The 24984-nt window shown below is 37.6% G+C and overlaps 10 non-coding genes across 10 annotated transcripts; all 10 read right to left on the bottom strand.

Moving 5' to 3' along the window:
• Positions 1-2823: 2823 nt before the first annotated feature.
• On the bottom strand, positions 2824-2896 carry TRNAF-GAA (transfer RNA phenylalanine (anticodon GAA)). Its single transcript has one exon. It is a non-coding gene; the product is annotated as a tRNA-Phe (tRNA).
• A 1676-nt stretch (positions 2897-4572) lies between these two features.
• TRNAF-GAA (transfer RNA phenylalanine (anticodon GAA)) lies at positions 4573-4645 on the bottom strand. Its single transcript has one exon. It is a non-coding gene; the product is annotated as a tRNA-Phe (tRNA).
• A 2845-nt stretch (positions 4646-7490) lies between these two features.
• On the bottom strand, positions 7491-7563 carry TRNAF-GAA (transfer RNA phenylalanine (anticodon GAA)). Its single transcript has one exon. It is a non-coding gene; the product is annotated as a tRNA-Phe (tRNA).
• Positions 7564-8659: 1096 nt separating this feature from the next.
• TRNAF-GAA (transfer RNA phenylalanine (anticodon GAA)) lies at positions 8660-8732 on the bottom strand. The gene has a single exon. It is a non-coding gene; the product is annotated as a tRNA-Phe (tRNA).
• A 1676-nt stretch (positions 8733-10408) lies between these two features.
• TRNAF-GAA (transfer RNA phenylalanine (anticodon GAA)) lies at positions 10409-10481 on the bottom strand. The gene has a single exon. It is a non-coding gene; the product is annotated as a tRNA-Phe (tRNA).
• Positions 10482-11577: 1096 nt separating this feature from the next.
• Positions 11578-11650, bottom strand: TRNAF-GAA (transfer RNA phenylalanine (anticodon GAA)). Its single transcript has one exon. It is a non-coding gene; the product is annotated as a tRNA-Phe (tRNA).
• Positions 11651-14495: 2845 nt separating this feature from the next.
• TRNAF-GAA (transfer RNA phenylalanine (anticodon GAA)) lies at positions 14496-14568 on the bottom strand. Its single transcript has one exon. It is a non-coding gene; the product is annotated as a tRNA-Phe (tRNA).
• Positions 14569-17401: 2833 nt separating this feature from the next.
• Positions 17402-17474, bottom strand: TRNAF-GAA (transfer RNA phenylalanine (anticodon GAA)). The gene has a single exon. It is a non-coding gene; the product is annotated as a tRNA-Phe (tRNA).
• Positions 17475-19150: 1676 nt separating this feature from the next.
• TRNAF-GAA (transfer RNA phenylalanine (anticodon GAA)) lies at positions 19151-19223 on the bottom strand. The gene has a single exon. It is a non-coding gene; the product is annotated as a tRNA-Phe (tRNA).
• Positions 19224-22068: 2845 nt separating this feature from the next.
• On the bottom strand, positions 22069-22141 carry TRNAF-GAA (transfer RNA phenylalanine (anticodon GAA)). The gene has a single exon. It is a non-coding gene; the product is annotated as a tRNA-Phe (tRNA).
• Positions 22142-24984: the final 2843 nt, after the last annotated feature.

The raw sequence follows: 24984 nt of genomic DNA, 5'->3' as shown, positions 1-24984 counted from the left end.
TTTGGGTCTTCATCCTTTCTTTTAAACTTCCCAAGAAAATAGATGCTCAACCTCATGCTAGAGCTATGTTTTAAGATGTCCTGTATCATTCATCAGTTAACGGGTGCAATAGGTAAATAGCATTTTTCGGATCCAGGTTAGGTAGCTTTTGTTTTTTACTCTGAATGGACTAGCACCATATTACACAGAGGTATTTGGCCTGAGTAGGTAAGCTATGTCATCTGAATACTGAAATCTGTGTTCAAGGAGAAGTGGAAGCTGATGCAGACAAGAGTTTACTTTACAAAAAAGCATGAAATAGGAAACATTTGTAGTCGAAGCTGAATGCAAGAGAGGTGGAAGCAAATTTAGAAGGAGGACAGAAAAACAATTCTATGTTGAATTGATCATGTTGTCGATCAGTTGATCAAATATTTTGATAAATAAAGAAAGAAAAACTTGAGCTGATACCAAGAAATATTTTGTGAGAAGCTAGAAACCTCTCAGACTTTTCCGAAACCCAGCATTGAACAAGGGACTTTTAGATTTTCAATCTAACACTCTCCCAACTGAGCTATTTCATCCAGCTGGCCATTTTGGCTTTCTGTTGTATTTTTGATAATTGTTAAAGATAAATGCAGACCCTGGTCATTCTATCTGCATGTGCAGTTATGTGTTAAATTGTCCAATATTATTCAGCAGCTAAATTGGTCTGATGGGTGAATTTCCTTTTTAGGAGCCAAGTTAGTTAGAAGATGTTTGTAAACTATGAATGGACTTATACTCAGACACACAGACCTATATGGCGAGGGTAGGCCAACTAGGTCATCTGACTACTAACAGTTTTGTATAAGGGGAACTCGAGGCTGATGCAGGCAAAGCTTTACTTTCAATTAAAGGAAGAATTGGCAAATAAAGCAGGTAAAGTTGAATACAAGAGAGGTGGAAGCAAGTTTGACAGAAAGACAGAATGTAAAAAATATGTTGAAATGGTTGTCTTATCGATCAGGTTGATAAAAGGTTTCGATCATTATAAACAACGTCAATATGAGTTGACTCCAAATAGCATTTGTGGCATGCAAAGCAGAAGTTCAAAATGAGCCTAAACCCGGGATTGAACCAGGGACCTTTAGATCTTCAGTCTACTGCTCTCCCAACTGAGCTATTTCATACAGCTGGCAATTTCGGCTTTCTGTTGTATTTTTTATAATTGTTTAAGATAAATGCAGAACCTGGTCACTCTATCTGCATGTGCAGTTATGTGTTAAATTGTCCAGTATTATTCAGTAGCTAAATTGGTCTGATGGGTGAATTTCCTTTTTAGGAGCCAAGTTAGTTAGATGATGTTTGTAAACTATGAATGGACTTATACTCAGAAACACAGACCTATTTGGCGAGGGTCGGCAAGCTAGGTCATCTGACTACTAACAGTTTTGTATAAGGGGAACTGGAGGCTGATGCAGGCAAAGCTTTACTTTCAATTAAAGGAAGAATTGGGAAATAAAGGAGGCAAAGTTGAATACAAGAGAGGTGGAAGCAAGTTTGAAAGAAAGACAGAAAGTAAATAATATGTTGAATTAATTGTATTGTTGATTATCTTGATAAAAGGTTTTGATCATTATAAACAAAGTCAATATGAGTTGACTCAAAATAGTCTTTGTGGCATGCAAAGCAGAAGTTCAAAATGTGCCGAAACCCGGGATCTTTAGATCTTCAGTCTAACGCTCTCCCAACTGAGCTATTTCGGCCTGCCAGCTGCTATAGTATTCAGCCTCTTTTTTTGAACAATCCCAGAACAGAGATGCAGAACCTGGATTTTCAATCTGAGGTTAGAGCTGTGTTTTAATGTGTCCTGCATTGTTCAGCAGCTAACTGGTGAAATGGGTGAGTAGCGTTTTTGGGATAAATGTTAGGTCGTTTTTCTTTGAAAACTCTGAGTGGACCAGCACTGTATTACACAGACGTATGTCGCCTGAGTAGGTAAGCTATGTCATCTCAATACTGACAACTTTGTTCAAGGAGAAGTGAAAGCTGATGCAGACAAGAGTTTACTTTGAAAAAAGTATAAAATGGGATAAATCCGTCATCAAAGCTGATGGCAAGAGAGGTGGAAGCAAGTTTAGAAGGAGGACAGAAAGACAACTTTTTGTTGAAGTTATCATGTTGTTGATCAGTTGATAAAATATTTTGAGAAATAAAGAAAAAAAAACTAGTGCTGATTTCAAGAAATATTTTGCAAGAATGTAGGATCCCCTCGCACTGTGCTGAAAGTCAGGATTGAATCAGGTACCTTAAGCTCTTCAGTCTAACGATCTCCCAACTGAGATATTTCAGCCAACAAGTCCCTGTGGCCTCCTGATGTATTATTAATAATTGTAGACGATACATACAGAACCTGGTCATTCTATTTACGTTTATAGTTATGTGTTAAAGTGTCCAGTATCATTCAGCAGGTAACTTGGTCTGATGAGTGAATATCCTTTTTAGGGGACAAGGTAGGTAGAATTTTTTTTTCTAAACTCTGAATTGACTTATACTCTGAAACACAGACCTATATGGCCAGGGCGTACAAGCTATGTCATCTGACTACTGACAGTTTTGTATAAGGGGAATTGGAGGCTGATGCAGGCAAAGCTTTACTTTAAAATAAAGCAAGAAGTTGCAAATAAATGAGGCATAGTTGAATACAAGAGAGGTGGAAACAAGTTTGAAAGGAAGACAGAAAGTAAATAATATGTTGAATTGATTGTGTTGTTGATCAGATTGATAAAAGGTTTTGATAAAGAAGAGCGTTGATTTAACTCCAAACAGCTTTTGTGACATGAAAAGCAGAAGTTGAAATTGTGCCGAAACCCGGGATTGAACCAGGGACCTTTAGATCTTCAGTCTAACGCTCTCCCAACTGAGCTATTTCGGCCTGCTGGTAGTTTGGGTCTTCATCCTTTGTTTTAAACTTCCCAAGAAAATAGATGCTCAACCTCATGCTAGAGCTATGTTTTAAGATGTCCTGTATCATTCATCAGTTAACGGGTGCAATAGGTAAATAGCATTTTTCGGATCCAGGTTAGGTAGCTTTTGTTTTTTACTCTGAATGGACTAGCACCATATTACACAGATGTATTTGGCCTGAGTAGGTAAGCTATGTCATCTGAATACTGAAATCTGTGTTCAAGGAGAAGTGGAAGCTGATGCAGACAAGAGTTTACTTTACAAAAAAGCATGAAATAGGAAACATTTGTAGTCGAAGCTGAATGCAAGAGAGGTGGAAGCAAATTTAGAAGGAGGACAGAAAGACAATTCTATGTTGAATTGATCATGTTGTCGATCAGTTGATCAAATATTTTGATAAATAAAGAAAGAAAAACTTGAGCTGATACCAAGAAATATTTTGTGAGAAGCAAGAAACCTCTCAGACTTTTCCGAAACCCAGCATTGAACAAGGGACTTTTAGATTTTCAATCTAACACTCTCCCAACTGAGCTATTTCATCCAGCTGGCCATTTTGGCTTTCTGTTGTATTTTTGATAATTGTTAAAGATAAATGCAGACCCTGGTCATTCTATCTGCATGTGCAGTTATGTGTTAAATTGTCCAATATTATTCAGCAGCTAAATTGGTCTGATGGGTGAATTTCCTTTTTAGGAGCCAAGTTAGTTAGAAGATGTTTGTAAACTATGAACGGACTTATACTCAGACACACAGACCTATATGGCGAGGGTCGGCAAGCTAGGTCATCTGACTACTAACAGTTTTGTATAAGGGGAACTGGAGGCTGATGCAGGCAAAGCTTTACTTTCAATTAAAGGAAGAATTGGGCAATAAAGGAGGCAAAGTTGAATACAAGAGAGGTGGAAGCAAGTTTGAAAGAAAGACAGAAAGTAAATAATATGTTGAATTAATTGTATTGTCGATTATCTTGATAAAAGGTTTTGATCATTATAAACAACGTCAATATGAGTTGACTCCAAATAGCATTTGTGGCATGCAAAGCAGAAGTTCAAAATGAGCATAAACCCGGGATTGAACCAGGGACCTTTAGATCTTCAGTCTACTGCTCTCCCAACTGAGCTATTTCATCCAGCTGGCAATTTCGGCTTTCTGTTGTATTTTTTATAATTGTTAAAGATAAATGCAGAACCTGGTCACTCTATCTGCATGTGCAGTTATGTGTTAAATTGTCCAGTATTATTCAGTAGCTAAATTGGTCTGATGGGTGAATTTCCTTTTTAGGAGCCAAGTTAGTTAGATGATGTTTGTAAACTATGAATGGACTTATACTCAGAAACACAGACCTATATGGCGAGGGTCGGCAAGCTAGGTCATCTGACTACTAACAGTTTTGATTAAGGGGAACTGGAGGCTGATGCAGGCAAAGCTTTACTTTCAATTAAAGGAAGAATTGGGAAATAAAGGAGGCAAAGTTGAATACAAGAGAGGTGGAAGCAAGTTTGAAAGAAAGACAGAAAGTAAATAATATGTTGAATTAATTGTATTGTCGATTATCTTGATAAAAGGTTTTGATCATTATAAACAAAGTCAATATGAGTTGACTCAAAATAGTCTTTGTGGCATGCAAAGCAGAAGTTCAAAATGTGCCGAAACCCGGGATCGAACCAGGGACCTTTAGATCTTCAGTCTAACGCTCTCCCAACTGAGCTATTTCGGCCTGCCAGCAGCTATAGTATTCAGCCTCTTTTTTTGAACAATCCCAGAACAGAGATGCAGAACCTGGATTTTCAATCTGAGGTTAGAGCTGTGTTTTAATGTGTCCTGCAGTGTTCAGCAGCTAACTGGTGAAATGGGTGAGTAGCGTTTTTGGGATAAATGTTAGGTCGTTTTTCTTTTAAAACTCTGAGTGGACCAGCACTGTATTACACAGACGTATGTCGCCTGAGTAGGTAAGCTATGTCATCTCAATACTGACAACTTTGTTCAAGGAGAAGTGAAAGCTGATGCAGACAAGAGTTTACTTTGAAAAAAGTATAAAATGGGATAAATTCGTCATCAAAGCTGATGGCAAGAGAGGTGGAAGCAAGTTTAGAAGGAGGACAGAAAGACAACTTTTTGTTGAAGTTATCATGTTGTTGATCAGTTGATAAAATATTTTGAGAAATAAAGAAAAAAAAACTAGAGCTGATTTCAAGAAATATTTTGCAAGAATGTAGGATCCCCTCGCACTGTGCTGAAAGTCAGGATTGAATCAGGTACCTTAAGCTCTTCAGTCTAACGATCTCCCAACTGAGATATTTCAGCCAACAAGTCCCTGTGGCCTCCTGATGTATTATTAATAATTGTAGACGATACATACAGAACCTGGTCATTCTATTTTCGTTTATAGTTATGTGTTAAAGTGTCCAGTATCATTCAGCAGGTAACTTGGTCTGATGAGTGAATATCCTTTTTAGGGGACAAGGTAGGTAGAATTTTTTTTTCTAAACTCTGAATTGACTTATACTCTGAAACACAGACCTATATGGCCAGGGTGTACAAGCTATGTCATCTGACTACTGACAGTTTTGTATAAGGGGAATTGGAGGCTGATGCAGGCAAAGCTTTACTTTAAAATAAAGCAAGAAGTTGCAAATAAATGAGGCATAGTTGAATACAAGAGAGGTGGAAGCAAGTTTGAAAGGAAGACAGAAAGTAAATAATATGTTGAATTGATTGTGTTGTTGATCAGATTGATAAAAGGTTTTGATAAAGAAGAGCGTTGATTTAACTCCAAACAGCTTTTGTGACATGAAAAGCAGAAGTTGAAATTGTGCCGAAACCCGGGATTGAACCAGGGACCTTTGGATCTTCAGTCTAACGCTCTCCCAACTGAGCTATTTCGGCCTGCTGGCAGTTTCAGTCTTCATCCTTTCTTTTAAACTTCCCAAGAAAATAGATGCTCAACCTCATGCTAGAGCTATGTTTTAAGATGTCCTGTATCATTCATCAGTTAACGGGTGCAATAGGTAAATAGCATTTTTCGGATCCAGGTTAGGTAGCTTTTGTTTTTTACTCTGAATGGACTAGCACCATATTACACAGAGGTATTTGGCCTGAGTAGGTAAGCTATGTCATCTGAATACTGAAATCTGTGTTCAAGGAGAAGTGGAAGCTGATGCAGACAAGAGTTTACTTTAGAAAAACGCATGAAATAGGAAACATTTGTAGTCGAAGCTGAATGCAAGAGAGGTGGAAGCAAATTTAGAAGGAGGACAGAAAGACAATTCTATGTTGAATTGATCATGTTGTCGATCAGTTGATCAAATATTTTGATAAATAAAGAAAGAAAAACTTGAGCTGATACCAAGAAATATTTTGTGAGAAGCAAGAAACCTCTCAGACTTTTCCGAAACCCAGCATTGAACAAGGGACTTTTAGATTTTCAATCTAACACTCTCCCAACTGAGCTATTTCATCCAGCTGGCCATTTTGGCTTTCTGTTGTATTTTTGATAATTGTTAAAGATAAATGCAGACCCTGGTCATTCTATCTGCATGTGCAGTTATGTGTTAAATTGTCCAATATTATTCAGCAGCTAAATTGGTCTGATGGGTGAATTTCCTTTTTAGGAGCCAAGTTAGTTAGAAGATGTTTGTAAACTATGAATGGACTTATACTCAGACACACAGACCTATATGGCGAGGGTAGGCAAACTAGGTCATCTGAATACTAACAGTTTTGTATAAGGGGAACTCAAGGCTGATGCAGGCAAAGCTTTACTTTCAATTAAAGGAAGAATTGGCAAATCAAGCAGGTAAAGTTGAATACAAGAGAGGTGGAAGCAAGTTTGACAGAAAGACAGAATGTAAAAAATATGTTGAAATGGTTGTCTTATCGATCAGCTTGATAAAAGGTTTTGATCATTATAAACAACGTCAATATGAGTTGACTCCAAATAGCATTTGTGGCATGCAAAGCAGAAGTTCAAAATGTGCCTAAACCCGGGATTGAACCAGGGACCTTTAGATCTTCAGTCTACTGCTCTCCCAACTGAGCTATTTCATCCAGCTGGCAATTTCGGCTTTCTGTAGTATTTTTTATAATTGTTAAAGATAAATGCAGAACCTGGTCACTCTATCTGCATGTGCAGTTATGTGTTAAATTGTCCAGTATTATTCAGTAGCTAAATTGGTCTGATGGGTGAATTTCCTTTTTAGGAGCCAAGTTAGTTAGATGATGTTTGTAAACTATGAATGGACTTATACTCAGAAACACAGACCTATATGGCGAGGGTCGGCAAGCTAGGTCATCTGACTTCTAACAGTTTTGTATAAGGGGAACTGGAGGCTGATGCAGGCAAAGCTTTACTTTCAATTAAAGGAAGAATTGGGAAATAAAGGAGGCAAAGTTGAATACAAGAGAGGTGGAAGCAAGTTTGAAAGAAAGACAGAAAGTAAATAATATGTTGAATTAATTGTATTGTCGATTATCTTGATAAAAGGTTTTGATCATTATAAACAAAGTCAATATGAGTTGACTCAAAATAGTCTTTGTGGCATGCAAAGCAGAAGTTCAAAATGTGCCGAAACCCGGGATTGAACCAGGGACCTTTAGATCTTCAGTCTAACGCTCTCCCAACTGAGCTATTTCGGCCTGCCAGCAGCTATAGTATTCAGCCTCTTTTTTTGAACAATCCCAGAACAGAGATGCAGAACCTGGATTTTCAATCTGAGGTTAGAGCTGTGTTTTAATGTGTCCTGCATTGTTCAGCAGCTAACTGGTGAAATGGGTGAGTAGCGTTTTTGGGATAAATGTTAGGTCGTTTTTCTTTTAAAACTCTGAGTGGACCAGCACTGTATTACACAGACGTATGTCGCCTGAGTAGGTAAGCTATGTCATCTCAATACTGACAACTTTGTTCAAGGAGAAGTGAAAGCTGATGCAGACAAGAGTTTACTTTGAAAAAAGTATAAAATGGGATAAATTCGTCATCAAAGCTGATGGCAAGAGAGGTGGAAGCAAGTTTAGAAGGAGGACAGAAAGACAACTTTTTGTTGAAGTTATCATGTTGTTGATCAGTTGATAAAATATTTTGAGAAATAAAGAAAAAAAAACTAGAGCTGATTTCAAGAAATATTTTGCAAGAATGTAGGATCCCCTCGCACTGTGCTGAAAGTCAGGATTGAATCAGGTACCTTAAGCTCTTCAGTCTAACGATCTCCCAACTGAGATATTTCAGCCAACAAGTCGCTGAGGCCTCCTGATGTATTATTAATAATTGCAGACGATACATACAGAACCTGGTCATTCTATTTTCGTTTATAGTTATGTGTTAAAGTGTCCAGTATCATTCAGCAGGTAACTTGGTCTGATGAGTGAATATCCTTTTTAGGGGACAAGGTAGGTAGAATTTTTTTTTCTAAACTCTGAATTGACTTATACTCTGAAACACAGACCTATATGGCCAGGGTGTGCAAGCTATGTCATCTGACTACTGACAGTTTTGTATAAGGGGAATTGGAGGCTGATGCAGGCAAAGCTTTACTTTAAAATAAAGCAAGAAGTTGCAAATAAATGAGGCATAGTTGAATACAAGAGAGGTGGAAGCAAGTTTGAAAGGAAGACAGAAAGTAAATAATATGTTGAATTGATTGTGTTGTTGATCAGATTGATAAAAGGTTTTGATAAAGAAGAGCGTTGATTTAACTCCAAACAGCTTTTGTGACATGAAAAGCAGAAGTTGAAATTGTGCCGAAACCCGGGATTGAACCAGGGACCTTTAGATCTTCAGTCTAACGCTCTCCCAACTGAGCTATTTCGGCCTGCTGGTAGTTTGGGTCTTCATCCTTTCTTTTAAACTTCCCAAGAAAATAGATGCTCAACCTCATGCTAGAGCTATGTTTTAAGATGTCCTGTATCATTCATCAGTTAACGGGTGCAATAGGTAAATAGCATTTTTCGGATCCAGGTTAGGTAGCTTTTGTTTTTTACTCTGAATGGACTAGCACCATATTACACAGAGGTATTTGGCCTGAGTAGGTAAGCTATGTCATCTGAATACTGAAATCTGTGTTCAAGGAGAAGTGGAAGCTGATGCAGACAAGAGTTTACTTTAGAAAAAAGCATGAAATAGGAAACATTTGTAGTCGAAGCTGAATGCAAGAGAGGTGGAAGCAAATTTAGAAGGAGGACAGAAAGACAATTCTATGTTGAATTGATCATGTTGTCGATCAGTTGATCAAATATTTTGATAAATAAAGAAAGAAAAACTTGAGCTGATACCAAGAAATATTTTGTGAGAAGCAAGAAACCTCTCAGACTTTTCCGAAACCCAGCATTGAACAAGGGACTTTTAGATTTTCAATCTAACACTCTCCCAACTGAGCTATTTCATCCAGCTGGCCATTTTGGCTTTCTGTTGTATTTTTGATAATTGTTAAAGATAAATGCAGACCCTGGTCATTCTATCTGCATGTGCAGTTATGTGTTAAATTGTCCAATATTATTCAGCAGCTAAATTGGTCTGATGGGTGAATTTCCTTTTTAGGAGCCAAGTTAGTTAGAAGATGTTTGTAAACTATGAATGGACTTATACTCAGACACACAGACCTATATGGCGAGGGTAGGCAAACTAGGTCATCTGACTACTAACAGTTTTGTATAAGGGGAACTCGAGGCTGATGCAGGCAAAGCTTTACTTTCAATTAAAGGAAGAATTGGCAAATAAAGCAGGTAAAGTTGAATACAAGAGAGGTGGAAGCAAGTTTGACAGAAAGACAGAATGTAAAAAATATGTTGAAATGGTTGTCTTATCGATCAGGTTGATAAAAGGTTTCGATCATTATAAACAACGTCAATATGAGTTGACTCCAAATAGCATTTGTGGCATGCAAAGCAGAAGTTCCAAATGAGCCTAAACCCGGGATTGAACCAGGGACCTTTAGATCTTCAGTCTACTGCTCTCCCAACTGAGCTATTTCATACAGCTGGCAATTTTGGCTTTCTGTTGTATTTTTTATAATTGTTAAAGATAAATGCAGAACCTGGTCACTCTATCTGCATGTGCAGTTATGTGTTAAATTGTCCAGTATTATTCAGTAGCTAAATTGGTCTGATGGGTGAATTTCCTTTTTAGGAGCCAAGTTAGTTAGATGATGTTTGTAAACTATGAATGGACTTATACTCAGAAACACAGACCTATTTGGCGAGGGTCGGCAAGCTAGGTCATCTGACTACTAACAGTTTTGTATAAGGGAAACTGGAGGCTGATGCAGGCAAAGCTTTACTTTCAATTAAAGGAAGAATTGGGAAATAAAGGAGGCAAAGTTGAATACAAGAGAGGTGGAAGCAAGTTTGAAAGAAAGACAGAAAGTAAATAATATGTTGAATTAATTGTATTGTTGATTATCTTGATAAAAGGTTTTGATCATTATAAACAAAGTCAATATGAGTTGACTCAAAATAGTCTTTGTGGCATGCAAAGCAGAAGTTCAAAATGTGCCGAAACCCGGGATCGAACCAGGGACCTTTAGATCTTCAGTCTAACGCTCTCCCAACTGAGCTATTTCGGCCTGCCAGCAGCTATAGTATTCAGCCTCTTTTTTTGAACAATCCCAGAACAGAGATGCAGAACCTGGATTTTCAATCTGAGGTTAGAGCTGTGTTTTAATGTGTCCTGCATTGTTCAGCAGCTAACTGGTGAAATGGGTGAGTAGCGTTTTTGGGATAAATGTTAGGTCGTTTTTCTTTTAAAACTCTGAGTGGACCAGCACTGTATTACACAGACGTATGTCGCCTGAGTAGGTAAGCTATGTCATCTCAATACTGACAACTTTGTTCAAGGAGAAGTGAAAGCTGATGCAGACAAGAGTTTACTTTGAAAAAAGTATAAAATGGGATAAATTCGTCATCAAAGCTGATGGCAAGAGAGGTGGAAGCAAGTTTAGAAGGAGGACAGAAAGACAACTTTTTGTTGAAGTTATCATGTTGTTGATCAGTTGATAAAATATTTTGAGAAATAAAGAAAAAAAAACTAGAGCTGATTTCAAGAAATATTTTGCAAGAATGTAGGATCCCCTCGCACTGTGCTGAAAGTCAGGATTGAATCAGGTACCTTAAGCTCTTCAGTCTAACGATCTCCCAACTGAGATATTTCAGCCAACAAGTCCCTGTGGCCTCCTGATGTATTATTAATAATTGTAGACGATACATACAGAACCTGGTCATTCTATTTTCGTTTATAGTTATGTGTTAAAGTGTCCAGTATCATTCAGCAGGTAACTTGGTCTGATGAGTGAATATCCTTTTTAGGGGACAAGGTAGGTAGAATTTTTTTTTCTAAACTCTGAATTGACTTATACTCTGAAACACAGACCTATATGGCCAGGGTGTACAAGCTATGTCATCTGACTACTGACAGTTTTGTATAAGGGGAATTGGAGGCTGATGCAGGCAAAGCTTTACTTTAAAATAAAGCAAGAAGTTGCAAATAAATGAGGCATAGTTGAATACAAGAGAGGTGGAAACAAGTTTGAAAGGAAGACAGAAAGTAAATAATATGTTGAATTGATTGTGTTGTTGATCAGATTGATAAAAGGTTTTGATAAAGAAGAGCGTTGATTTAACTCCAAACAGCTTTTGTGACATGAAAAGCAGAAGTTGAAATTGTGCCGAAACCCGGGATTGAACCAGGGACCTTTAGATCTTCAGTCTAACGCTCTCCCAACTGAGCTATTTCGGCCTGCTGGTAGTTTGGGTCTTCATCCTTTCTTTTAAACTTCCCAAGAAAATAGATGCTCAACCTCATGCTAGAGCTATGTTTTAAGATGTCCTGTATCATTCATCAGTTAACGGGTGCAATAGGTAAATAGCATTTTTCGGATCCAGGTTAGGTAGCTTTTGTTTTTTACTCTGAATGGACTAGCACCATATTACACAGAGGTATTTGGCCTGAGTAGGTAAGCTATGTCATCTGAATACTGAAATCTGTGTTCAAGGAGAAGTGGAAGCTGATGCAGACAAGAGTTTACTTTACAAAAAAGCATGAAATAGGAAACATTTGTAGTCGAAGCTGAATGCAAGAGAGGTGGAAGCAAATTTAGAAGGAGGACAGAAAGACAATTCTATGTTGAATTGATCATGTTGTCGATCAGTTGATCAAATATTTTGATAAATAAAGAAAGAAAAACTTGAGCTGATACCAAGAAATATTTTGTGAGAAGCAAGAAACCTCTCAGACTTTTCCGAAACCCAGCATTGAACAAGGGACTTTTAGATTTTCAATCTAACACTCTCCCAACTGAGCTATTTTATCCAGCTGGCCATTTTGGCTTTCTGTTGTATTTTTGATAATTGTTAAAGATAAATGCAGACCCTGGTCATTCTATCTGCATGTGCAGTTATGTGTTAAATTGTCCAATATTATTCAGCAGCTAAATTGGTCTGATGGGTGAATTTCCTTTTTAGGAGCCAAGTTAGTTAGAAGATGTTTGTAAACTATGAATGGACTTATACTCAGACACACAGACCTATATGGCGAGGGTAGGCAAACTAGGTCATCTGACTACTAACAGTTTTGTATAAGGGGAACTTGAGGCTGATGCAGGCAAAGCTTTACTTTCAATTAAAGGAAGAATTGGCAAATAAAGCAGGTAAAGTTGAATACAAGAGAGGTGGAAGCAAGTTTGACAGAAAGACAGAATGTAAAAAATATGTTGAAATGGTTGTCTTATCGATCAGCTTGATAAAAGGTTTTGATCATTATAAACAACGTCAATATGAGTTGACTCCAAAAAGCATTTGTGGCATGCAAAGCAGAAGTTCAAAATGTGCCTAAACCCGGGATTGAACCAGGGACCCTTAGATCTTCAGTCTACTGCTCTCCCAACTGAGCTATTTCATCCAGCTGGCAATTTCGGCTTTCTGTTGTATTTTTTATAATTGTTAAAGATAAATGCAGAACCTGGTCACTCTATCTGCATGTGCAGTTATGTGTTAAATTGTCCAGTATTATTCAGTAGCTAAATTGGTCTGATGGGTGAATTTCCTTTTTAGGAGCCAAGTTAGTTAGATGATGTTTGTAAACTATGAATGGACTTCTACTCAGAAACACAGACCTATATGGCGAGGGTCGGCAAGCTAGGTCATCTGACTACTAACAGTTTTGTATAAGGGGAACTGGAGGCTGATGCAGGCAAAGCTTTACTTTCAATTAAAGGAAGAATTGGGAAATAAAGGAGGCAAAGTTGAATACAAGAGAGGTGGAAGCAAGTTTGAAAGAAAGACAGAAAGTAAATAATATGTTGAATTAATTGTATTGTCGATTATCTTGATAAAAGGTTTTGATCATTATAAACAAAGTCAATATGAGTTGACTCAAAATAGTCTTTGTGGCATGCAAAGCAGAAGTTCAAAATGTACCGAAACCCGGGATCGAACCAGGGACCTTTAGATCTTCAGTCTAACGCTCTCCCAACTGAGCAATTTCGGCCTGCCAGCAGCTATAGTATTCAGCCTCTTTTTTTGAACAATCCCAGAAGAGAGATGCAGAACCTGGATTTTCAATCTGAGGTTATAGCTGTGTTTTAATGTGTCCTGCATTGTTCAGCAGCTAACTGGTGAAATGGGTGAGTAGCGTTTTTGGGATAAATGTTAGGTCGTTTTTCTTTTAAAACTCTGAGTGGACCAGCACTGTATTACACAGACGTATGTCGCCTGAGTAGGTAAGCTATGTCATCTCAATACTGACAACTTTGTTCAAGGTGAAGTGAAAGCTGATGCAGACAAGAGTTTACTTTGAAAAAAGTATAAAATGGGATAAATTCGTCATCAAAGCTGATGGCAAGAGAGGTGGAAGCAAGTTTAGAAGGAGGACAGAAAGTCAACTTTTTGTTGAAGTTATCATGTTGTTGATCAGTTGATAAAATATTTTGAGAAATAAAGAAAAAAAAACTAGAGCTGATTTCAAGAAATATTTTGCAAGAATGTAGGATCCCCTCGCACTGTGCTGAAAGTCAGGATTGAATCAGGTACCTTAAGCTCTTCAGTCTAACGATCTCCCAACTGAGATATTTCAGCCAACAAGTCCCTGAGGCCTCCTGATGTATTATTAATAATTGTATACGATACATACAGAACCTGGTCATTCTATTTTCGTTTATAGTTATGTGTTAAAGTGTCCAGTATCATTCAGCAGGTAACTTGGTCTGATGAGTGAATATCCTTTTTAGGGGACAAGGTAGGTAGAATTTTTTTTTCTAAACTCTGAATTGACTTATACTCTGAAACACAGACCTATATGGCCAGGGTGTGCAAGCTATGTCATCTGACTACTGACAGTTTTGTATAAGGGGAATTGGAGGCTGATGCAGGCAAAGCTTTACTTTAAAATAAAGCAAGAAGTTGCAAATAAATGAGGCATAGTTGAATACAAGAGAGGTGGAAGCAAGTTTGAAAGGAAGACAGAAAGTAAATAATATGTTGAATTGATTGTGTTGTTGATCAGATTGATAAAAGGTTTTGATAAAGAAGAGCGTTGATTTAACTCCAAACAGCTTTTGTGACATGAAAAGCAGAAGTTGAAATTGTGCCGAAACCCGGGATTGAACCAGGGACCTTTAGATCTTCAGTCTAACGCTCTCCCAACTGAGCTATTTCGGCCTGCTGGTAGTTTGGGTCTTCATCCTTTCTTTTAAACTTCCCAAGAAAATAGATGCTCAACCTCATGCTAGAGCTATGTTTTAAGATGTCCTGTATCATTCATCAGTTAACGGGTGCAATAGGTAAATAGCATTTTTCGGATCCAGGTTAGGTAGCTTTTGTTTTTTACTCTGAATGGACTAGCACCATATTACACAGAGGTATTTGGCCTGAGTAGGTAAGCTATGTCATCTGAATACTGAAATCTGTGTTCAAGGAGAAGTGGAAGCTGATGCAGACAAGAGTTTACTTTACAAAAAAGCATGAAATAGGAAACATTTGTAGTCGAAGCTGAATGCAAGAGAGGTGGAAGCAAATTTAGAAGGAGGACAGAAAGACAATTCTATGTTGAATTGATCATGTTGTCGATCAGTTGATCAAATATTTTGATAAATAAAGAAAGAAAAACTTGAGCTGATACCAAGAAATATTTTGTGAGAAGCTAGAAACCTCTCAGACTTTTCCGAAACCCAGCATTGAACAAGGGACTTTTAGATTTTCAATCTAACACTCTCCCAACTGAGCTATTTCATCCAGCTGGCCATTTTGGCTTTCTGTTGCATTTTTGATAATTGTTAAAGATAAATGCAGACCCTGGTCATTCTATCTGCATGTGCAGTTATGTGTTAAATTGTCCAATATTATTCAGCAGCTAAATTGGTCTGATGGGTGAATTTCCTTTTTAGGAGCCAAGTTAGTTAGAAGATGTTTGTAAACTATGAATGGACTTATACTCGGACACACAGACCTATATGGCGAGGGTAGGCCAACTAGGTCATCTGACTACTAACAGTTTTGTATAAGGGGAACTCGAGGCTGATGCAGGCAAAGCTTTACTTTCAATTAAAGGAAGAATTGGCAAATAAAGCAGGTAAAGTTGAATACAAGAGAGGTGGAAGCAAGTTTGACAGAAAGACAGAATGTAAAAAATATGTTGAAATGGTTGTCTTATCGATCAGGTTGATAAAAGGTTTCGATCATTATAAACAACGTCAATATGAGTTGACTCCAAATAGCATTTGTGGCATGCAAAGCAGAAGTTCAAAATGAGCCTAAACCCGGGATTGAACCAGGGACCTTTAGATCTTCAGTCTACTGCTCTCCCAACTGAGCTATTTCATACAGCTGGCAATTTCAGCTTTCTGTTGTATTTTTTATAATTGTTTAAGATAAATGCAGAACCTGGTCACTCTATCTGCATGTGCAGTTATGTGTTAAATTGTCCAGTATTATTCAGTAGCTAAATTGGTCTGATGGGTGAATTTCCTTTTTAGGAGCCAAGTTAGTTAGATGATGTTTGTAAACTATGAATGGACTTATACTCAGAAACACAGACCTATTTGGCGAGGGTCGGCAAGCTAGGTCATCTGACTACTAACAGTTTTGTATAAGGGGAACTGGAGGCTGATGCAGGCAAAGCTTTACTTTCAATTAAAGGAAGAATTGGGAAATAAAGGAGGCAAAGTTGAATACAAGAGAGGTGGAAGCAAGTTTGAAAGAAAGACAGAAAGTAAATAATATGTTGAATTAATTGTATTGTTGATTATCTTGATAAAAGGTTTTGATCATTATAAACAAAGTCAATATGAGTTGACTCAAAATAGTCTTTGTGGCATGCAAAGCAGAAGTTCAAAATGTGCCGAAACCCGGGATCTTTAGATCTTCAGTCTAACGCTCTCCCAACTGAGCTATTTCGGCCTGCCAGCTGCTATAGTATTCAGCCTCTTTTTTTGAACAATCCCAGAACAGAGATGCAGAACCTGGATTTTCAATCTGAGGTTAGAGCTGTGTTTTAATGTGTCCTGCATTGTTCAGCAGCTAACTGGTGAAATGGGTGAGTAGCGTTTTTGGGATAAATGTTAGGTCGTTTTTCTTTGAAAACTCTGAGTGGACCAGCACTGTATTACACAGACGTATGTCGCCTGAGTAGGTAAGCTATGTCATCTCAATACTGACAACTTTGTTCAAGGAGAAGTGAAAGCTGATGCAGACAAGAGTTTACTTTGAAAAAAGTATAAAATGGGATAAATCCGTCATCAAAGCTGATGGCAAGAGAGGTGGAAGCAAGTTTAGAAGGAGGACAGAAAGACAACTTTTTGTTGAAGTTATCATGTTGTTGATCAGTTGATAAAATATTTTGAGAAATAAAGAAAAAAAAACTAGTGCTGATTTCAAGAAATATTTTGCAAGAATGTAGGATCCCCTCGCACTGTGCTGAAAGTCAGGATTGAATCAGGTACCTTAAGCTCTTCAGTCTAACGATCTCCCAACTGAGATATTTCAGCCAACAAGTCCCTGTGGCCTCCTGATGTATTATTAATAATTGTAGACGATACATACAGAACCTGGTCATTCTATTTACGTTTATAGTTATGTGTTAAAGTGTCCAGTATCATTCAGCAGGTAACTTGGTCTGATGAGTGAATATCCTTTTTAGGGGACAAGGTAGGTAGAATTTTTTTTTCTAAACTCTGAATTGACTTATACTCTGAAACACAGACCTATATGGCCAGGGCGTACAAGCTATGTCATCTGACTACTGACAGTTTTGTATAAGGGGAATTGGAGGCTGATGCAGGCAAAGCTTTACTTTAAAATAAAGCAAGAAGTTGCAAATAAATGAGGCATAGTTGAATACAAGAGAGGTGGAAACAAGTTTGAAAGGAAGACAGAAAGTAAATAATATGTTGAATTGATTGTGTTGTTGATCAGATTGATAAAAGGTTTTGATAAAGAAGAGCGTTGATTTAACTCCAAACAGCTTTTGTGACATGAAAAGCAGAAGTTGAAATTGTGCCGAAACCCGGGATTGAACCAGGGACCTTTAGATCTTCAGTCTAACGCTCTCCCAACTGAGCTATTTCGGCCTGCTGGTAGTTTGGGTCTTCATCCTTTGTTTTAAACTTCCCAAGAAAATAGATGCTCAACCTCATGCTAGAGCTATGTTTTAAGATGTCCTGTATCATTCATCAGTTAACGGGTGCAATAGGTAAATAGCATTTTTCGGATCCAGGTTAGGTAGCTTTTGTTTTTTACTCTGAATGGACTAGCACCATATTACACAGAGGTATTTGGCCTGAGTAGGTAAGCTATGTCATCTGAATACTGAAATCTGTGTTCAAGGAGAAGTGGAAGCTGATGCAGACAAGAGTTTACTTTACAAAAAAGCATGAAATAGGAAACATTTGTAGTCGAAGCTGAATGCAAGAGAGGTGGAAGCAAATTTAGAAGGAGGACAGAAAGACAATTCTATGTTGAATTGATCATGTTGTCGATCAGTTGATCAAACATTTTGATAAATAAAGAAAGAAAAACTTGAGCTGATACCAAGAAATATTTTGTGAGAAGCAAGAAACCTCTCAGACTTTTCCGAAACCCAGCATTGAACAAGGGACTTTTAGATTTTCAATCTAACACTCTCCCAACTGAGCTATTTCATCCAGCTGGCCATTTTGGCTTTCTGTTGTATTTTTGATAATTGTTAAAGATAAATGCAGACCCTGGTCATTCTATCTGCATGTGTAGTTATGTGTTAAATTGTCCAATATTATTCAGCAGCTAAATTGGTCTGATGGGTGAATTTCCTTTTTAGGAGCCAAGTTAGTTAGAAGATGTTTGTAAACTATGAACGGACTTATACTCAGACACACAGACCTATATGGCGAGGGTCGGCAAGCTAGGTCATCTGACTACTAACAGTTTTGTATAAGGGGAACTGGAGGCTGATGCAGGCAAAGCTTTACTTTCAATTAAAGGAAGAATTGGGCAATAAAGGAGGCAAAGTTGAATACAAGAGAGGTGGAAGCAAGTTTGAAAGAAAGACAGAAAGTAAATAATATGTTGAATTAATTGTATTGTCGATTATCTTGATAAAAGGTTTTGATCATTATAAACAACGTCAATATGAGTTGACTCCAAATAGCATTTGTGGCATGCAAAGCAGAAGTTCAAAATGAGCATAAACCCGGGATTGAACCAGGGACCTTTAGATCTTCAGTCTACTGCTCTCCCAACTGAGCTATTTCATCCAGCTGGCAATTTCGGCTTTCTGTTGTATTTTTTATAATTGTTAAAGATAAATGCAGAACCTGGTCACTCTATCTGCATGTGCAGTTATGTGTTAAATTGTCCAGTATTATTCAGTAGCTAAATTGGTCTGATGGGTGAATTTCCTTTTTAGGAGCCAAGTTAGTTAGATGATGTTTGTAAACTATGAATGGACTTATACTCAGAAACACAGACCTATATGGCGAGGGTCGGCAAGCTAGGTCATCTGACTACTAACAGTTTTGATTAAGGGGAACTGGAGGCTGATGCAGGCAAAGCTTTACTTTCAATTAAAGGAAGAATTGGGAAATAAAGGAGGCAAAGTTGAATACAAGAGAGGTGGAAGCAAGTTTGAAAGAAAGACAGAAAGTAAATAATATGTTGAATTAATTGTATTGTCGATTATCTTGATAAAAGGTTTTGATCATTATAAACAAAGTCAATATGAGTTGACTCAAAATAGTCTTTGTGGCATGCAAAGCAGAAGTTCAAAATGTGCCGAAACCCGGGATCGAACCAGGGACCTTTAGATCTTCAGTCTAACGCTCTCCCAACTGAGCTATTTCGGCCTGCCAGCAGCTATAGTATTCAGCCTCTTTTTTTGAACAATCCCAGAACAGAGATGCAGAACCTGGATTTTCAATCTGAGGTTAGAGCTGTGTTTTAATGTGTCCTGCAGTGTTCAGCAGCTAACTGGTGAAATGGGTGAGTAGCGTTTTTGGGATAAATGTTAGGTCGTTTTTCTTTTAAAACTCTGAGTGGACCAGCACTGTATTACACAGACGTATGTCGCCTGAGTAGGTAAGCTATGTCATCTCAATACTGACAACTTTGTTCAAGGAGAAGTGAAAGCTGATGCAGACAAGAGTTTACTTTGAAAAAAGTATAAAATGGGATAAATTCGTCATCAAAGCTGATGGCAAGAGAGGTGGAAGCAAGTTTAGAAGGAGGACAGAAAGACAACTTTTTGTTGAAGTTATCATGTTGTTGATCAGTTGATAAAATATTTTGAGAAATAAAGAAAAAAAAACTAGAGCTGATTTCAAGAAATATTTTGCAAGAATGTAGGATCCCCTCGCACTGTGCTGAAAGTCAGGATTGAATCAGGTACCTTAAGCTCTTCAGTCTAACGATCTCCCAACTGAGATATTTCAGCCAACAAGTCCCTGTGGCCTCCTGATGTATTATTAATAATTGTAGACGATACATACAGAACCTGGTCATTCTATTTTCGTTTATAGTTATGTGTTAAAGTGTCCAGTATCATTCAGCAGGTAACTTGGTCTGATGAGTGAATATCCTTTTTAGGGGACAAGGTAGGTAGAATTTTTTTTTCTAAACTCTGAATTGACTTATACTCTGAAACACAGACCTATATGGCCAGGGTGTACAAGCTATGTCATCTGACTACTGACAGTTTTGTATAAGGGGAATTGGAGGCTGATGCAGGCAAAGCTTTACTTTAAAATAAAGCAAGAAGTTGCAAATAAATGAGGCATAGTTGAATACAAGAGAGGTGGAAGCAAGTTTGAAAGGAAGACAGAAAGTAAATAATATGTTGAATTGATTGTGTTGTTGATCAGATTGATAAAAGGTTTTGATAAAGAAGAGCGTTGATTTAACTCCAAACAGCTTTTGTGACATGAAAAGCAGAAGTTGAAATTGTGCCGAAACCCGGGATTGAACCAGGGACCTTTGGATCTTCAGTCTAACGCTCTCCCAACTGAGCTATTTCGGCCTGCTGGCAGTTTCAGTCTTCATCCTTTCTTTTAAACTTCCCAAGAAAATAGATGCTCAACCTCATGCTAGAGCTATGTTTTAAGATGTCCTGTATCATTCATCAGTTAACGGGTGCAATAGGTAAATAGCATTTTTCGGATCCAGGTTAGGTAGCTTTTGTTTTTTACTCTGAATGGACTAGCACCATATTACACAGAGGTATTTGGCCTGAGTAGGTAAGCTATGTCATCTGAATACTGAAATCTGTGTTCAAGGAGAAGTGGAAGCTGATGCAGACAAGAGTTTACTTTAGAAAAACGCATGAAATAGGAAACATTTGTAGTCGAAGCTGAATGCAAGAGAGGTGGAAGCAAATTTAGAAGGAGGACAGAAAGACAATTCTATGTTGAATTGATCATGTTGTCGATCAGTTGATCAAATATTTTGATAAATAAAGAAAGAAAAACTTGAGCTGATACCAAGAAATATTTTGTGAGAAGCAAGAAACCTCTCAGACTTTTCCGAAACCCAGCATTGAACAAGGGACTTTTAGATTTTCAATCTAACACTCTCCCAACTGAGCTATTTCATCCAGCTGGCCATTTTGGCTTTCTGTTGTATTTTTGATAATTGTTAAAGATAAATGCAGACCCTGGTCATTCTATCTGCATGTGCAGTTATGTGTTAAATTGTCCAATATTATTCAGCAGCTAAATTGGTCTGATGGGTGAATTTCCTTTTTAGGAGCCAAGTTAGTTAGAAGATGTTTGTAAACTATGAATGGACTTATACTCAGACACACAGACCTATATGGCGAGGGTAGGCAAACTAGGTCATCTGAATACTAACAGTTTTGTATAAGGGGAACTCAAGGCTGATGCAGGCAAAGCTTTACTTTCAATTAAAGGAAGAATTGGCAAATCAAGCAGGTAAAGTTGAATACAAGAGAGGTGGAAGCAAGTTTGACAGAAAGACAGAATGTAAAAAATATGTTGAAATGGTTGTCTTATCGATCAGCTTGATAAAAGGTTTTGATCATTATAAACAACGTCAATATGAGTTGACTCCAAATAGCATTTGTGGCATGCAAAGCAGAAGTTCAAAATGTGCCTAAACCCGGGATTGAACCAGGGACCTTTAGATCTTCAGTCTACTGCTCTCCCAACTGAGCTATTTCATCCAGCTGGCAATTTCGGCTTTCTGTAGTATTTTTTATAATTGTTAAAGATAAATGCAGAACCTGGTCACTCTATCTGCATGTGCAGTTATGTGTTAAATTGTCCAGTATTATTCAGTAGCTAAATTGGTCTGATGGGTGAATTTCCTTTTTAGGAGCCAAGTTAGTTAGATGATGTTTGTAAACTATGAATGGACTTATACTCAGAAACACAGACCTATATGGCGAGGGTCGGCAAGCTAGGTCATCTGACTTCTAACAGTTTTGTATAAGGGGAACTGGAGGCTGATGCAGGCAAAGCTTTACTTTCAATTAAAGGAAGAATTGGGAAATAAAGGAGGCAAAGTTGAATACAAGAGAGGTGGAAGCAAGTTTGAAAGAAAGACAGAAAGTAAATAATATGTTGAATTAATTGTATTGTCGATTATCTTGATAAAAGGTTTTGATCATTATAAACAAAGTCAATATGAGTTGACTCAAAATAGTCTTTGTGGCATGCAAAGCAGAAGTTCAAAATGTGCCGAAACCCGGGATTGAACCAGGGACCTTTAGATCTTCAGTCTAACGCTCTCCCAACTGAGCTATTTCGGCCTGCCAGCAGCTATAGTATTCAGCCTCTTTTTTTGAACAATCCCAGAACAGAGATGCAGAACCTGGATTTTCAATCTGAGGTTAGAGCTGTGTTTTAATGTGTCCTGCATTGTTCAGCAGCTAACTGGTGAAATGGGTGAGTAGCGTTTTTGGGATAAATGTTAGGTCGTTTTTCTTTTAAAACTCTGAGTGGACCAGCACTGTATTACACAGACGTATGTCGCCTGAGTAGGTAAGCTATGTCATCTCAATACTGACAACTTTGTTCAAGGAGAAGTGAAAGCTGATGCAGACAAGAGTTTACTTTGAAAAAAGTATAAAATGGGATAAATTCGTCATCAAAGCTGATGGCAAGAGAGGTGGAAGCAAGTTTAGAAGGAGGACAGAAAGACAACTTTTTGTTGAAGTTATCATGTTGTTGATCAGTTGATAAAATATTTTGAGAAATAAAGAAAAAAAAACTAGAGCTGATTTCAAGAAATATTTTGCAAGAATGTAGGATCCCCTCGCACTGTGCTGAAAGTCAGGATTGAATCAGGTACCTTAAGCTCTTCAGTCTAACGATCTCCCAACTGAGATATTTCAGCCAACAAGTCGCTGAGGCCTCCTGATGTATTATTAATAATTGCAGACGATACATACAGAACCTGGTCATTCTATTTTCGTTTATAGTTATGTGTTAAAGTGTCCAGTATCATTCAGCAGGTAACTTGGTCTGATGAGTGAATATCCTTTTTAGGGGACAAGGTAGGTAGAATTTTTTTTTCTAAACTCTGAATTGACTTATACTCTGAAACACAGACCTATATGGCCAGGGTGTGCAAGCTATGTCATCTGACTACTGACAGTTTTGTATAAGGGGAATTGGAGGCTGATGCAGGCAAAGCTTTACTTTAAAATAAAGCAAGAAGTTGCAAATAAATGAGGCATAGTTGAATACAAGAGAGGTGGAAGCAAGTTTGAAAGGAAGACAGAAAGTAAATAATATGTTGAATTGATTGTGTTGTTGATCAGATTGATAAAAGGTTTTGATAAAGAAGAGCGTTGATTTAACTCCAAACAGCTTTTGTGACATGAAAAGCAGAAGTTGAAATTGTGCCGAAACCCGGGATTGAACCAGGGACCTTTAGATCTTCAGTCTAACGCTCTCCCAACTGAGCTATTTCGACCTGCTGGTAGTTTGGGTCTTCATCCTTTCTTTTAAACTTCCCAAGAAAATAGATGCTCAACCTCATGCTAGAGCTATGTTTTAAGATGTCCTGTATCATTAATCAGTTAACGGGTGCAATAGGTAAATAGCATTTTTCGGATCCAGGTTAGGTAGCTTTTGTTTTTTACTCTGAATGGACTAGCACCATATTACACAGAGGTATTTGGCCTGAGTAGGTAAGCTATGTCATCTGAATACTGAAATCTGTGTTCAAGGAGAAGTGGAAGCTGATGCAGACAAGAGTTTACTTTACAAAAAAGCATGAAATAGGAAACATTTGTAGTCGAAGCTGAATGCAAGAGAGATGGAAGCAAATTTAGAAGGAGGACAGAAAGACAATTCTATGTTGAATTGATCATGTTGTCGATCAGTTGATCAAATATTTTGATAAATAAAGAAAGAAAAACTTGAGCTGATACCAAGAAATATTTTGTGAGAAGCAAGAAACCTCTCAGACTTTTCCGAAACCCAGCATTGAACAAGGGACTTTTAGATTTTCAATCTAACACTCTCCCAACTGAGCTATTTCATCCAGCTGGCCATTTTGGCATTCTGTTGTATTTTTGATAATTGTTAAAGATAAATGCAGACCCTGGTCATTCTATCTGCATGTGCAGTTATGTGTTAAATTGTCCAATATTATTCAGCAGCTAAATTGGTCTGATGGGTGAATTTCCTTTTTAGGAGCCAAGTTAGTTAGAAGATGTTTGTAAACTATGAATGGATTTATACTCAGACACACAGACCTATATGGCGAGGGTAGGCAAACTAGGTCATCTGACTACTAACAGTTTTGTATAAGGGGAACTCGAGGCTGATGCAGGCAAAGCTTTACTTTCAATTAAAGGAAGAATTGGCAAATAAAGCAGGTAAAGTTGAATACAAGAGAGGTGGAAGCAAGTTTGACAGAAAGACAGAATGTAAAAAATATGTTGAAATGGTTGTTTTATCGATCAGCTTGATAAAAGGTTTCGATCATTATAAACAACGTCAATATGAGTTGACTCCAAATAGCATTTGAGGCATGCAAAGCAGAAGTTCAAAATGAGCCTAAACCCGGGATTGAACCAGGGACCTTTAGATCTTCAGTCTACTGCTCTCCCAACTGAGCTATTTCATCCAGCTGGCAATTTCGGCTTTCTGTTGTATTTTTTATAATTGTTAAAGATAAATGCAGAACCTGGTCACTCTATCTGCATGTGCAGTTATGTGTTAAATTGTCCAGTATTATTCAGTAGCTAAATTGGTCTGATGGGTGAATTTCCTTTTTAGGAGCCAAGTTAGTTAGATGATGTTTGTAAACTATGAATGGACTTATACTCAGAAACACAGACCTATTTGGCGAGGGTCGGCAAGCTAGGTCATCTGACTACTAACAGTTTTGTATAAGGGGAACTGGAGGCTGATGCAGGCAAAGCTTTACTTTCAATTAAAGGAAGAATTGGGAAATAAAGGAGGCAAAGTTGAATACAAGAGAGGTGGAAGCAAGTTTGAAAGAAAGACAGAAAGTAAATAATATGTTGAATTAATTGTATTGTTGATTATCTTGATAAAAGGTTTTGATCATTATAAACAAAGTCAATATGAGTTGACTCAAAATAGTCTTTGTGGCATGCAAAGCAGAAGTTCAAAA

Source organism: Triturus cristatus, chromosome 8, assembly GCF_964204655.1.
Source record: "Triturus cristatus chromosome 8, aTriCri1.1, whole genome shotgun sequence".
In the NCBI taxonomy this organism is placed as follows: domain Eukaryota; kingdom Metazoa; phylum Chordata; class Amphibia; order Caudata; family Salamandridae; genus Triturus; species Triturus cristatus.
Note: the sequence above shows the minus strand (reverse complement) of the source record. Positions and strands in the feature narration are given on the sequence as shown.